Below are 10,481 nucleotides of genomic sequence, written 5' to 3' on the forward strand. Positions count from 1 at the left end.
TGTCAGGGCACAAAAAAATACTGAAACGTCATAAGAATTTATATTTTGTACCACAGTGCTGCAGTGTTTCTGTGATAGGTTGATGTTTTGTCAGAACATAAATATAAATAAAAATATAATCTATATAATATATAAATATAAATATAATCTCGCTATTTTTTACTACGCCAGATTAAAACTAAAACAGAAGTTTGAAGGAGATACCAGTTGCAGCATATGAAAGTGCATCTGTTGCCATAGTCAAAATCTCCTGGTACACACATTTTGGCTTAGCCCTTAAAAATCAAACCCAATCAGACATCCTTTAATGATGTTTCGGCAATAAAGCAGAAAGAAATCTATAGATTAAAATGTAGCAAGTTTGAAGAAGCTGCTGCATCAATATGCACAGCCATAGCAAATTCTACTAATGCTAAGCTACTGGTCATACCAGAACAAATAACGCAGCATGGTAAAACCCATAATAGTGTTGATTTGAGCAAGTCTGCATTTCATTCTTTATGAATTCCACTTTTCATTTGTAAAAGTAACATTTTCACTTTGAAGATTATGAGAACTGGAGAGTAAAATGATTTTTCAAAACAATACTCTGATGGTACACCAACATTTTTCATACTCACAGAATAGTGTACGCTTAGAGTCATAAAAAACATATAGTGAGGATACACACACACATATGAAAACACACACACGCACACTCCCCAAAGCGGGCTCCATGGCCACGTTTCCTCCACGCCATGTAAACACTATTGTGTGCTGGGCGATAGGCATCACTGGAACCTAATTGTTTGAGGCAATATTCGTAGTGCATTTCATGGAGAAAGTGACAAACAATGCTGCGAGCGCTGGCCGGGACAGACGCTCTCTCTCCTCCTCTCCTGCGACAGATGTCGACTCTGTTTATTTTTCCTGATTGTCCTGGAGACCGGCCATCCAACTACAGAAAATGACAACACGAAGAGTTTCAGTTTATGTTGAAATTTAGGACAAAACACGAGGATGGGTGTACACTGCCAGCCCACAATCAGATCCACTGACCCACTTCCATTAACATGACACAGACCTGATCCACCTCACCAAGAGTCAGCGGGTGTTGGACACACATCAGCAAACATATTTATTTATTTATTTAAATGCTTGTAGCATGGAGTCTTGTAAATGAAGATGATGATTTAGTATTGCACTAAATAAAACAGATCACAATCATTGTAGAACCAGAGATATTGTCTTTATTACAATTACAGAACCTGAGCTTACATTACCCACAGTGCAACTCGACCCGCTGACAGTTCAGTCAGAGTTTAGGGTGTGTTAAGCAGAGATCATGAGCGAGCTGGTAAACTCACTTCTTTCTATGTTCACACCCCCAGATTATTTTCATTTACAAACTTCAGACCCATCCGACTCAAGTGACATCCCTTCCCACGGCTCTCTCTAAAGCCATAAAAGGTTTTGTACAACTTTTTCACATAGGCAGCAGTAACCCCCCCAACACCTGTAAACAGACTCTAAACCTAGTCTGATGTGTGAAATCGGTGGAGTTCCCCTTTGAATTCAGGAGATTGGTGAGACAAGTGTATCCGCTTCATGAAGCAGATCAAACCTAAATTATTCAGTTCATCCTCGTTACTGCCTTGTTACCTTAATGCCCAAACACTGTAGATTCAGTCCCAAAGAAATAACTTCAGAAATAAGATTTGAAGAGATAGCAAAGAGCTTTATTTTTATCTCCTCGCTGTATAAAGTTCATGTTGATCCCGATTACTGTAACGGCACCTCGTACAGTGTCAGCCACATGTCGACGGTCACACATTGCTCCGTTCCCAGGATGCACCTGGCCAGGAGCAAGCGGGCGGACGTGGGGGACAGCTGTTTCCTGTGCACACTTCCTGGTTTGGTAGAGCAAAGGGGGGGGGTTTAGTGAGGGGAGAGGGGGGGGGAGAGGGGTAGGCAAAGGGGTGGATGGATTAGGGTGTTCGGTGAGGCCTTTTCCAAACAGGATATATCTGCCGCAGCCACAGGTGTGAGGGTACCAACGCTCATCGTCCTATACGGTCTATAAAAAAACAAATAAAAAAATAAAGACCGTACTGATTGGAAGAGAGGGGTTTGGTTGAGGGATGGAAGTGGAAGAAAAAGTAGAGAAGGGTGAGAAAGAAAGGGAAAAGAATGGAAGGTCGGATAGACAGAGGGAGGGAGGAGACAGGGCTCCTTTATTGTCTCCTGTCTCAGAATAGACTCACTCAGACAGGAGGGAGAGAGTGGCCAGTGGGCTAATCAGAGCATAATGGGTTCAATCAATCGTTTCCTTGATTGCACACATGCTGTACATTCAACGTCAACAGCTGAACAGGAGCCAGAAAAAGCAACATGGCACCACGTTTTCATGAGGTACTTAAATCAGGAGTGTGAAATATTCAAAACTGTGATGGTGTTTCACTCTTTTGCAGCATAAACGAAACAATACTATGTTTCTATGGCTACCAGACTAACACAACAAGCCTAACATTTAGATACAATTACAGGGTCAACAATAAATTAAAAAAAATAAATGATACTGAAAATAATGAGGTAAATATTTGCCTCTTTGACTCATGAGTACAATCAAAAGAAGTTTGGATTATGTTTACAAGCTGCCTGCAGAAGCGAAGGACACTTTTTAATATTTTTGCTGAAGGCGTAAATAGATGGCCGTTTTAACTTCAGAAGTTTGGGAGAGGGCTGAGGTGGAACTACAGATGCTACTTTGTGCATTTAATGGTTATTTTGAAGATCTCCAGTTCAGATAAACGTATTCAGGTTTTTTTTTAAACATTTTTTTCAATCAAAGATAGAAGTGAGAGCGTAAATACAAAAAATAAACCAATAAAAAAAGGAAATAAAATACAATGTATCTAACCCATATCAGACATAACTGAATACATCAATTACTAAAACTAAAACAAAACAAACCTAAATTAAATTTAAAACATTTAAATAATTAAAATTGAATCTGAAACTAAATATAAAGCTTTATATTTTTCCTTTACACTATTTATACATTTTTATAAATTTTTTATATTGCATTTTATATTGCTTTTTTGATATGTCTAGGTTGTTCTCTTTACTTCATTGTTTTTTTTGTGTTTTTTTGGTGTTTAACTGCAATTTCCCAGCTTGGGATCAATAAAGTATATCTATCTATCTTTCCATCACTATCTACATCTATCTATCTATCTATCTATCTATCTATCTATCTATCTAATAAGTTGATAGAATAATTCAAAACTTCTCTCTTATTTTACTCTTAATTCTTTCATACACAAATAATTAATTCTTTATTCATTTCCAGTTGTCGCATTTAATAATCATTCAGGATAACAATTAGTAGTACTTGATTCGTCATTTGAGTGCCGTTAGTGTCAGGTAAAAAAGATGAGCAGGGGAAGAGATGGCACAGTGAGCCCAGCAACTCTCACTGGGAGGACTGGTCTGACTCATTTAACCCTGAAGCCTTGGTCTGACCTTTGACTTTGAAGCGTCATCACCTGTGTCGGATTACGTGCAGAACTTTACGAGTGCACTGCGTCTTTTACACCAGCACCACTTGCATCCACTTCCACTTTTGGCAACACAACTACAAATATTTCCAAATGAGATGAGTACTGACAATAGCCTGTGTGACTGTGCCAAAGTTTCTAATTATGAATATGTGGATGGCTGATTTTCTCAAAGCATACATACAATGTGTGTGCGTGTGTGTGTATGTCTGTGTCTGTGCGCGCTTGTGTCTGTCTGTGTGTGTGTGTGTGTGTGTGTGTGTGTGTGTGTGTGTGTGTGTGTGTGTGTGTGTGTGTGTGTGTGTGTGTGTGTGTCTGGCGGCAGTACCCTAAGGTCACGATGACACTGCGTGGAACAACAGAGTATTGTGTCTTCCTCTCTCATATTTCTCATCATCAGCACTGCCGTCGTCCAAATTCCACTGGTGTGTTCACAGCGTGGTGGAGGGATTCGGCCCTGTTGTCAGCCCCCCATCCTGCAATAATAGGAAACACAGCATCACTTTTCCACTTTCTGCCTCACTTTTCACTGCTCATTCAAAATATATGAGTTCCTGTTTGGAGTTCCCTCACTCTGGACTTGATTGTTTGTTTTGGATAAAAGCTACTCGCAGTTTGCTTTCTTATCTAAAATGCTTTTGTTGTACTAATTGTGCTGCTATTTTTCTCTACATGGGTGGAAGTTGGAACCAATTTGTAATGTAGCAACCACTTCTTCTTTTTTCTTACATACTGTACTTCAGATACCCTACGTACAAAACTGAAGAAAACACCATATCAGAAATACAATTTTCTATATTTGGCTTTTTCTTTTTGGTAACATAACAGAAATGTTTTATGTATTTATGAATATGTAAAAAAAAAAAAACATGCATGTATGGCAGCAAAAACAAGTGAAACCACTTTGTGTGAACTAAGTTCTACTCCCTCATTTTCCTCCAGTCCGGAGAATCCAGATTTGAACCTCCAAAAAGCAACTCTGCCGTACCCTCTTTAAAGCATGGGTGTTTCTGTTATTTGGTCCAACCCATTTTTATTGGTGAGGTCTAGGATAAATAACAGAAACACTTCTCTACGTAATGCAATACATTTCCAGAGCATCACATACCGGATCCTCCAAAACGATCATAAAGCTGAATCTAATCTATCTCTGAAAACTTCATGGAGGATTTATAACAGGACTGTTGTATTAGACTGCATTAGTATTATCTCAGTGTACCTAATTTACTGGAAACTGAGTGAATCAAGGTGCAATTGTTGTCTCACGCATTGGACTGTGTGTCTGTAGTTCAGAACTGTATTGTTTTAGTGTTTTGGTCATCTTCCCACTAGATGGCAACAAAGGCTTGGTATTGAACTTGTGCAACTTCAAAGTCGCTTTGTTTGATGATTCAAAGGAACATTTTATCAATCTTTCCTCTATGTCTTTTTGTCATAGTGTGGCAGGTTTATATTGACCATTATACTTGTCATTGTGTCATATGTATTTAATATTAAAATTAGATTACATAAAAACTAAAGTCAAACAAAGACTGGAACTGTATCACTGGATGTATTAGGCAATAGTTCTCCCGCTATGCATACAGCAGTGACAAATATAACAGTGTTGTAGTGTATAAACATTTAAATCCACACCTTATACCCAAACAAAAGGTTGAAAATTGGTGGTGCTCCTTTAAATTCAAAGTCCTTAATTTAGAAAAACTATTATATGTACACTTAATATCCAGAGTGTACCATTTAAGAGGTTCTTTTGGAAATTAAATATAATATTCATGGGTATTTTTTCATTTTTCAGAGCATAATCACCTGAACATATCAATAGTTGTGTTTTTATTACCAAGGAATGAGACTTTTTTTTTAATCTACAGAGGCAGCGGGACCTGTTCTATGGGGTCATGTTGAACCAAACCATCCACTGACTCTGGATAGGGCCTTGCACCGTTTTTCACGAGTTTTGGGTCAGCCGTAGTTTCTCTTATACACTTCAAACTGGAAGCAAAGGGAATGTAATCTGAACCTACACCACTAGATATCACTAAACCCTACACTCTGGTCCTTTTAATTTACACTCTGGTCCTTTTAATTTATCCTTCCCTCTTGTTTTATCTTTCTTATATTTGTATGTACATGCTTCCTATGTATATTTGATTGGGTATGGTTATACCCATATGTATATTTGTTGTTTGTAAAGCACTTTGGACCTCTGTGTTATAAGTGTCCACTTGGTGCTGTAGTATCTTTTTTTCTCAGAATATTCTCCATTATTTGTTCCAGGTGGAAAGAAACTCACCAGCGTAAAATTAACCTCAGTAAGTGCTTTTACTCTCTGAAAGGACAGAAAAAGACATTGTTGTATTTCATATATCAGTGTTCGCTGTTTGTAAATTGGGATTGTTCAATTGCTGATTATGCAAAATATAAAAACAATTTACAGCAATGAATGCAGTGATATTTGTTACACTTAGAAACAGGCTTTGGTTTGATAATCATGTTTAATGTGCAGTCAGAAACATATAAACATGATATCATTATATATTACGTTGAGCACAAATTATTATCTAATAATCTGTTTCTTCATTTTATATATTATTGCTTCTGTGTAAACGTAAGTACAGTTCTCCTTTTTGTTCGCATGACGTTCTGTAGCACACACTCTCACACACACTTGCTCTCTGCTGGTGGGCTGCCGCTGCCCTGCTCAATGTGTGGGTGGTCTGGTCCAGGTGGAGGAGAGAGGGATTAACACCAGGCCTGCCTAAAGGAAAAAGTACAGAGGGAGAGAAAACAAGAGATGGAGGAGAGATAGACATCTGTCCACCAGATGTGCTGCTCGGCATACGGAGGTGGTTTATGAAACAGAGAGGAGGGAATGAAAAGACTTTTGGTCACAGGGCTAAATGACAACTGGATCCATTGTGACTGAAATAACACTCAGCCTCGACTTCTTGCTCAATCACTCTCTACTTTTTCCGTGTGTGTATGTTTTCTCTGGTTGTCTGTCATTTGGTTATATACATAACACAAACAGACACACACACTCACTCGCTCTCTTTCCGTCTCTTCTTCCGTTCCCGGAGGAACTTTTACAGGCTGCTATTATACAGAATAAACCAGTGAAGACCACCTGGCAAAATATGTCCAGTTGTTGTGTGTGTGTGTGTGTGTGTGTGTGTGTGTGTGTGTGTGTGTGTGTGTGTGTGTGTGTGTGTGTGTGTGTGTGTGTGTGTGTGTGTGTGTTTTAGGAAGGTGTTGAAAGGAGAGAGGTTGAACTTACTGAGGAACAAAAGACTGATTTTAAAACTGACTTTAGTGTTAAAGTCAAGTTTATTCATTTTAAGAATGGCTTCTATCTGTTTTGCACATAAACTGTTTAAATATTACAAACCTGCAAAACATCACAATTAAATGTTTTTCCTGTAGGCTATTGCATATTTATAATTTTTAATATTTGAATTTGAACTTTCTTCTGTATTTCTTTTTCTAATTCTTATTTTCACTCTTATTCTAATTTATGCTTCAGTGTAGCCTTTTTAGCACAGCCTCAAGAGAATACTACCATTCATATCACTGTTGTACGAGCATATGACAAATAAAACCCTTGAATCTTGAAGTCTTTCGGCTGAGTGATGAAAACTGAAACACTGACAGCTCCAATAAAAGCTAGTAAGTGCACCTTAACTTAGCTCTTTTCTTTTCTTTAAAAATACAGTTTCCAAGGTCTATAATGAACTTTCAGGATTAAATCAAGAATAGATGTTCTATACAAGAAATATTGCCTTGTTTGAAAGCTCACTGTAAACTACTACTGTTAGATCTAAACAATACCTACATAAAACCGGAGTTGAGAGTTGGACTTGTGTAAAAAGTCGATTTTAAGATCAGTTCTATGTTTAATTGAAGGTGCTATATAAAGAAATGTGCAGCCATGAATAACAAAGAGCAGTAATTTGAAGGACACACACATCATCTGTTTACAGTAAATCAAGACAGTCATTTTGCTGCTAGCGGCACTTCCTGACCACACACACATTTGATCGTTTAGTGTCATATACACTGCGTACAACCACACACACACACACACACACACACACACACACACACACAGAATCAGCCCAGATTAATTGTGTAAGACCATACAATGCTCCACATGTTCTCAAAAAAATATATAAATATGACTAAACTTTGCATTTTATTTACAAAACAACCTCACCACAAGATAAACTCAAAACATTCAAAAACAAACAATGTGGTTTAGCTGGAATAAAGGAAAATAATATTACAGTTTGTGTTATTATAAATACAATTGAGATAAAAAGTAAATTTTGGCCACCACAAGGTTGACTTAGTGTTCTTGAGCTTTTGATCTCAAAGTTTTGTCAAATGTTGTTTTCAAAGTCAACAATTAATTTTCCATCTCAGCTTTTCAGACACCGTGGAACAAAAGACAAAAGATTTCCTTTAAGGAAATTTTGACATCTGCAAATTCCATGACAATTGGTCATGGTGAACCTCATCTGCTGAGGAAGGTGGTGAGATATGACTGAAAGCTCCAGTGGACATTGTGGTGAGATTGTTTTTGTCAATTGTACGTGTGTGTGTGTGTGTGTGTGTGTGTGCGTGTGTGTGTGTGTGTGTGTGTGTGTGTGTGTGTGTGTGTGTGTGTGTGTGTGTGTGTGTGTGGGGTGTGTAGGTTTGCATAGCGAGCAGTGGGTGAGCCCTGTTCAACAAGCCCCACCTCTGAGATTCAGGCATTTTGAAGGCCTATAAACTCTGGATGAAAGCTGAGGCCAAATTAATAAAGTTTAACAGGATAAAGATGTGGCTTGTTACACAGCATGATATTAAAATCACCCTACTAAATGACAGAAAACAATCTGTATTTACTGTATGTGACCTGTTTGTGTTTGTACACGTCCTGTTTGTATTTAATATTTTGTCTTTACCTGATCCTTCATATTTCTTCCCGCTGGCTCAGCTGACCTCAAAGCTCATAGCGAGGTGTGTTACCTGGAACTGTTAAAAGTTATTTTCGTTGATGCTCTGGTTATTGGGTGCTATTAGGTTTTATCCCACTTGGCCCTTTAATAGTTGTTGTTCTTTCGGAGCTGAGCAGTGAAACGTACCTTTCTCATACAAGTTATAGAGCAATAAATGCTGGGAAATAAAGTTCCTGGATTCCTTTAAAAACTAAATTTTATCTCATATAATTACTTGGATTCTGAATATAGAGAAACCTGACGTGTGTGTGGGCCTGTGTGGGTGTTTAGGGCTGTGTGTGTGGCTATACATATCTATCATAGTGCATCATGTATGCTTTGCATGTGTGCCCTCTGCAGGGTGCTAATGGGTGAGGAGGTTAACACTTAGAGGAGGTGGGAGCCTGGACAAAATGTCTTACAGTGATAACATGTCAATCAAATTTTGGGGGTGCATGATGTAACTAATAGTATCCTCTATGGTCCAGCTGGGAAAAAATAAGACTAAATTTTTGGTAACATTTGACACAAAAGTAGAAATCTGCCCTCTAAATCTGTTTATATCTCCAATCTCAGAGCAATTCACATACACACATATTCACATTGCCATTTAATACATTGTTATTATACATATAAATTACAGCCATGCATTGTAAGTATTTTGCAATTTTAACAGTATTTTACTGTAATATGTATCGTAAGATACAGTAATTGCCAATAAGTTACTGTATTTATTTAATTTACAGCAACCTGACTGTGACTATGACTGCAGGATAGATACCTCAACTGCAAATACAAATAACCTCTCCCAAACAGGGAAAACATGAACGCAAAGTTGGAAAAATGCAGTGAAACAAAATGGCAACTGAGTCTGATAATCAGACTAGAAATCTCAGACCTGTTTGAAAATGTTTGCAATATGAGATCAGTTTCTGTCACACATTTTTACATGTTTCACTAATGAACAAACACCATAGGTAAGAGCCATGTAAGCCACCATACATGATCTGTGTGCTAGCAAATCTCTTTTCTGAAACAGACGTCTAATACACATCTTCTATTTTCACTGCTTTTCACTCAAGGAAAAATATTACATGCCTCATGCTCTCTCCCTCTGTAGCCTACCATTAACTTTCCCTCAAAAACCAGATATTTCATTTCTCTATATATGCAATTTGAGAGCTGCTCTCGTAGTTTCATTATTTGTTTGCTTTGGCAGAATAAAAAAGTAGACATAAGTTCTGATGGAAGCCTTGATCTTTTGCTAAAGCCTTTATTTCATTTTGTCATTTTGCTTTCACTCCACCTCATGAATCATTATGCGGCTGACATTAACATTTCTGAGCATTTCATTGAAGCACACAGGCTGACAGACAGGATCTTTCCTCTCCTCTGCAGAAACAGATGAGCATCAGATTCAAACCATGTATCACTGTGAATTGAGCTGTCCATCAACACTGGCACACACACGCACAAGCCACTAGCAGACTAGCAGTCTGAAATGAAACAGACTCCATCACATCGTTATCCCCCTCCCAGCCATGCTTCTTCAAACCAGGAAAGCTCGGATTTGTATCATTGGAAATATGCTACAAATCTGGCAACCATATGCTGGGACATATTCAGCTTTCATGTCTTTCAACTTGGTCGTTTTTTTACTTTTATGAAAGAGTCTGCTTCTCCGCACATGTGCATCTCCCCATTTCCCCTATTCTCATTGTTTTTGAAGTGAATCCTAGCATTGTGTGGTTGCTGTCAGTGCTCCACTTAGCGAAGCCCTCTGCTGTGTGAGTGAACGTTTGGGGGATTAGGGTTCAAAGGGGCTGGACTGAGCTTGTACAGACAACTCCGGCGTGCATTTTCATTTATCTTCTGTTACAGGTTGTCAATAATTGGGAAATGTATTGCAGATTTGTTTCATATTGTTGTTCCCTGGTTCTGACATTAATCTTATGTTGACCTT

At 38.1% G+C, this 10,481-nt stretch overlaps 1 long non-coding RNA gene across 1 annotated transcript; it reads right to left on the minus strand.

The window, feature by feature from the left end:
- Positions 1 to 1,960: 1,960 nt before the first annotated feature.
- Positions 1,961 to 6,372, minus strand: LOC127354790 (uncharacterized). Its single transcript, XR_007881625.1, has 3 exons — positions 6,208 to 6,372; positions 3,868 to 4,015; positions 1,961 to 2,056 (listed from the first exon to the last, which is right to left on the minus strand). It is a non-coding gene; the product is annotated as an uncharacterized LOC127354790 (long non-coding RNA).
- Positions 6,373 to 10,481: the final 4,109 nt, after the last annotated feature.

The sequence above is a fragment of the Dicentrarchus labrax genome, unplaced genomic scaffold (assembly GCF_905237075.1).
Source record: "Dicentrarchus labrax unplaced genomic scaffold, dlabrax2021, whole genome shotgun sequence".
In the NCBI taxonomy this organism is placed as follows: Eukaryota; Metazoa; Chordata; class Actinopteri; family Moronidae; genus Dicentrarchus; species Dicentrarchus labrax.